Source organism: Notolepis coatsorum (genome assembly GCF_963971535.1).
Source record: "Notolepis coatsorum genome assembly, chromosome: 4".
Taxonomy (NCBI): domain Eukaryota; kingdom Metazoa; phylum Chordata; class Actinopteri; order Aulopiformes; family Paralepididae; genus Notolepis; species Notolepis coatsorum.
In genome coordinates, this window is record NC_140168.1 from 13,099,047 (window position 1) to 13,105,046 (window position 6,000).

Here is a 6,000-nt window from a genome sequence, read left to right on the forward strand (position 1 = left end):
GAATGCATGTAAAAAGAAAAATACACTATATAGATAATTTATAAAACAGAACTAAAGAGGCAGAAAATAAATATAAGAAATATAAAAATAAGTTGACTAATATTATGAGAAGATGTAAGAAGGATCATTATAGTAGAATATTAGATAACAACAAATATAATATTAAAGGTGTGAGGTTTTGTCCGCTCCCCACCCACACGCTCCGTTCCTTTAAGGTACTTTGTTGAGTAATTGCATTCCCCGCCACGCTCCGTTCCTTTAAGGTTCTGTGAGGATTCTGTGATGATTGGTCCGTGGCCGAACGCACACTTCTAAGTCAAGTATCAATTACCATCACGCACCTGATGTATGTTCTAATCAGCGCCCCAAGAGGCTTTGATTCCCCTACTATCAGGGTGGGATCGTCTTGTATATACTTCTGTTTTTGCCTATCCTTCCCATTGGCCAGAGCTCCCGTTTTGAATATTCACCTGCTTTTGCTAGAGATCCCGTTTTGAATATTCTCCTGCTTTTGCCAGAGATCCCGTTTTGAATATTCCCTGCATCTGCCTCTCTTTCCCGTTCGCTGTCTGTTGCTCTCCAGGACTCTCGTGAAGTATCCCTTGGAGAACCTGATTCCCCGTACGAAGCTACGCCTCGTTTATCTGCCCGCTTTACGCGTTGCGCTTTGGTGAGTTTTTGAAACAGTCTTTTTGGATCACCAGTTTTTTGTGTGTTTGTGAAACACCGAAGAGATCCCGTTTTTGTTATACTGTTCTCACCTATTTTTTGTTGTTGGATTTACTCCTTGGATTACCGTATTGTTTTTTCTCTGGACTCTGCTAACTGTGTGTATCACACCGAAGATCAAGTCACTTGGATATTAATTTGGATCAGTCACCTCTCTGTTATCTGTTGTGCGCTGAGCTAACTGGGATTCTCTCTCTCCCTCCGTGTTCCATCTGGAGTGTATGCTGGGGGGATCTGCAGAGCGGCTCAGACGTCACAAGCAAATTCCTCACCAACACCGTCTGGGAGAATCTGCAGAGCCGCAAGACATTCTTCACATGCCAGATTCCCCGTTTGTTCTGTTTTCCACCTAATTCAATCTTGTGACTCTGAGAATAAACACGCCCTTGTTTTTGGCTAACTCTGAAAACAACTCTCTCTGTGCCGTTGCGTTTGGGGTCGGTTACAAACCATACCAAAAGGTGTTTAGAAGATATTAAATGGTATTATCAGGAATGGATCAAGACAAATAAACTATCCTCAGTATTTTATGGAAAATGATCAAACTATTAGCAATATGGATGATGTGGTTAACAACTTTAATACATTTTTTGTAAATATTGGACCAGAATTAGCGGGAAAAATCCCAGATCCAGTGACTCCTGAAGACATAAAAGACAATTATATTGAAAGAAATCCTAGTTCAATGTTTCTGGAAGCGGTAAATGAAAATGAAATTATAGAAACTACTAATCCATGTAAAAACAAGACATCTACAGACAGTAATGAAATAGATATGAAAATAGTAAAAAATGTCATTAGTGGGATTTCAAAACCACTCATGCACATCTGCAATTTATCATTCAAAACTGGTCGATTTCCGAATAAAATGAAAATAGCAAAAGTCATACCTCTGTTCAAGACTGGAGATAAACACCACTTCACAAATTATAGGCCTGTTTCTCTACTTCCTCAGTTTTCAAAAATATCTTCAACAACAGATTAGATAATTTCATTGATAAACATAATTTACTCACCGATAGCCAGTATGGATTCAGAACACACCGGTCAACATCACTAGCATTAATAGAACTCATTGAAAAAACCACAAATTCCATAGATAAAAAAAACATGTAGCTGGAGTATTCATTGACCTAAAAAAAGCATTTGATACTATTAATCATGATATATTAATCAGGAAATTGGAGAGATATGGGATCAGGGGGGTAGTATTGGACTGGGTGCGAAGCTATCTAAATAAAAGACAACAATTTGTGACAATGAGAGATTATAGATCTCAATGTTTGGACATTGCTTGTGGTGTCCCCCAGAGGTCAGTGTTGGGTCCAAAACTGTTAATCTTGTACATTAACGAGATATGTAAAGTATCCAATATATTTAAATGTATTTTATTTGCGGATGACACTAATCTATTTTTTTTCTGGTGAGAATGTCCAGCAGCTTTTAGAGGTCATCACATCTGAAATGAAGAAATTGAAGGAATGGTTTGATAGAAACAAATTATCATTGAACTTGAGCAAAACTAAAATTATGTTGTTTGGAAACTGTAGATTGGATACTCAGGTACAAGTTAAAATAAATGATGTGATTATTGAAAGAGTTTATGAAAATAAATTCCTAGGTGTAATAATAGACCATAAAATCTGTTGGAAACCTCACATAAAACATGTCCAATCTAAACTCTCACGAAGCATTTCAGTCATGAGTAAAGTAAAGCACATTCTGGATAGAAAATCACTCTACATTCTCTACTGTTCACTAGTTTTACCATATTTAAATTACTGTGCTGAAGTCTGGGGAAACAATTATAAGTCTACACTACAACCACTTTTTATACTCCAAAAAAGGGCCATAAGGATAGTTCACATTGCAGGTTATCGTGATCACACTAACATATTGTTTTTGGAGTCAAAGACATTGAAGTTAAATGATCTTGTGGAATTTAAAACGGCACAATTAATGTATAAAGCAAAAAGTCATGCACTTCCAAGAAACATTCTTTGATAGGGAGGGGGGTTATAATCTGAGGGGAAAACACAATTTAAAAGTGCTAAATGTACGCACTACCATGAGAAGACACTGCATCTCAATATGTGGAGTGAAACTGTGGAACAGTCTAAATGTGGTGCTAAAGAAATGTCCAAACATGAGACAATTCAAACTGATGTATAAGGAAATGATGTTCACAAGGTACAGGGATGAGGAAGGGACTTGATATTCACGGGTGTTTACATTTTTATTTGTTTTCTTTCATGTTTTACATATATAGTTTTTGTTTTTTTGTTTTGCATATATATATATATATATTTTTTTTTTTTATGTTTTTAAATAGTACACTCATTTGAGTAGTGGAAAAGGGGTAGGATTAAATAAGTGTATACTTCTTCCTACTCCTTTTCGAACATGTAGATTGAGTTGTGTTTTGCTTTTGTTATTGTTTGTTTGTATTCATTGCATGTTCGAAATAAAGATTTCAAATCAAATATGTAATGTTATTACATGGCGTTTTCACATTCGCCGAAATGCTTGCTTGTGATTGGTCAATAGCGCTCGTCAGAGATCCGTTATTACTCGATAACGGACCTCTGCCAAACAATAATGACCGCTGTGAGCAGCTGTTCGCAATCAAGCCCACTGACACACTGCATCAGTGCAGCCAATCAGACACACCTGCCGGCTGCACTGACAGCGGAGTGTGTGTGACGATGACAGAGGAGCCAGAACAGAACTGCGTCTGCATTTGATCTCGTCTTGTCGATGTAAAATGAATTAGGTATATTGTTAGTAAGTTAGCCATGTAATAAGCGGGATAATGTATAGCTATACTCGATCATTGTCGCAAAATAATTGACCTTCACTGACGTTTAAAACACCTCGGCAAGGCGCCTCGGTATTTTAAACTGTGTCGGTCAATTATTTTGCGACAATGACCTTGTAGCTTATACATTATCCCTTACTTAATTACCTGAAATTATTCCATTTTTTGGGGGGGGGGGAAACCCTGCATATATCGGTAGCGGTTGATATCGGTTGATATCGGTATCGGAAATTAAGAGTTGGACAATATCGGTATATCGGTATCGGTAAAAAAGCCAATATCGAGCATCCTATAAATCTCAAAATATGGTGAATGAAATTGATCCAGATAATAACATCTTTATAGATATTAAGAAAGACTGCAGATATTATACAGAAACTAAATGTAATGAAATGATTGAAGCAAAACACAAAATATCATTCATTCATTTTAATAGTAGGAGCCTGTATGCTAATTATGAGCACATTCAGGATTACTTGATGTAATTGAATTCACCGTTTAGCATAATAGCCATTTCAGAGACTTGGTTAAACCTTGACAGAGGTACAGATCTTAATATGCCTGGTTATGACATGTTTTACACAAACAGACAAAACAAAAGTGGAGGGGGTGTGGCATTATATGTTGATAGTCAAATGGATTGTAAAGTGTTGGATAAAATATCATTGTATAAATACAGAACTAATGAAACAGAGTCTAAATATAAAATGTATAAAAACAAGTTAACAAATATTATGAGAAATTGTAAAAAGGAATACTATGCCAATCTACTAGAAAGTAAAAAACATGATATTAAGGGTATTTGGAAGGTGCTTAATAATCTTATTAGAAAGGGGTCTAATGGTGTGAACTATCCAGATAATTTTATTGTAAATGAAAAGACCATAAGCAACTTGGATGAGGTGGTTGATGGTTTTAATCAATTCTTTGTACGTAGTGGACCTGAATTGGCAGAGAAAATTACATTCACAACTGGATAAACTGATAGACTTCAACTCAAGCTCAATGTTTCTTTATCCGGTAGATGAAAATGAAGTAATTGACACTGTATTGAACTGTAAGAATAAAAAAATCTAAAGATTATAATGATATTGATATGGAGACGATTAAGAAACTCAACGGTAGCCCGCCCCTCTTCTGGTTGTCATGCGACGCGTTGTCATGACAACTGCTTATAACCTTTCACACATTTCAAAACGGTTTATTACTGTTTCATTAAGGATCTCACCCCTCTCCCTCGCTCTGTGCTGCTATCAGCTTGATGTACCAGATCGGCCCCCCACAACTATCAGAACCGGGAAGGACCGAGCCCCCCCGACCCTCCCTAATGGAGGATACCCCCCCTATTGGAGGACGGGAGGGAGACGGATCCGACCGTGCGAAGAGAAACTCGAGCAACTCAACGCACAGGGTGAGCAGACCGTGGCTTGACCCCACGACTACCCACACGCACAACCCGCATGCCACCAGGGAACGAACGGAAGGAACAAACCTCGTTACTGCCCCCAAAAACACACTGTGGCAAGGCCGTAGCAGCGGAGCGCGAAGGAAGATCCAGACCCACTGAAGGGACTGGATCCCCCGGAAAAAGGGGGCCCGGAGAGGTCAATGACACCACAGCATCAAGACCTCACCAGGCGGTCACTTAGTGACACCGGCCCCCACATCGCCAGCGTATTCGGACAGGGCCCCTCCAAGAGCGGGCCCTTCCCCCCACTAGTACGCCGCCTGGCACACTGACCCTGACAAACTCAGGCAGTCAGCATGGCCGTAACTCGAAGCACGCAAAAGGCTACACTACAGCGGAAGCAGGCAGCGCACCGGGGAGACGACCCCAGAGGGGGTCGATCCCTCAAACCAGGCAGCAGGCGTTTGACCCGAGCCTGGAGCACTGCGGACGAGACAAGCGCCAAAGGGGTCAACTGAAAACAGCACCCCCGGCGGAAGGGGCGTATGCTGGCATTGTTGCGCACCATGACAAAGCCTCGACCAAAAAACCCGACCCAGAGGGGCCGAGGCAGAGAAGGCTGACACAATTGGCAGACGTCATGAACGTGCAGGGGCACACTCAACCGGGTAACCCGGGAGTTGACTCTGCTCCAACACACCAGGGAATCAACCACCCTCTTGGTACCACATGCGGTGGTTGTTCCTATAACCCCTCAAGAAAAAACTCCAAAACACACCTGCGGGTACACACTGGCTATAATACCATAATGGTATTACTATATATCAGTTTATAAACCAAATATACATTGAATTTACCTTCTCTCACTGGCAACGCGTAAACCTGGTCCCCAACTGGGAATCGAACCCTGGACCTTCTAGCTGTGAGGCGACAGTGTTAACCACTACACCACCGTGCCATTTATAGAAATCTCAGCGGATTGAGTCGGAAACCGGCGGATATTGACGCGAGGAAATGACGCAGTCATACGTGGTTGTAGTCCCAT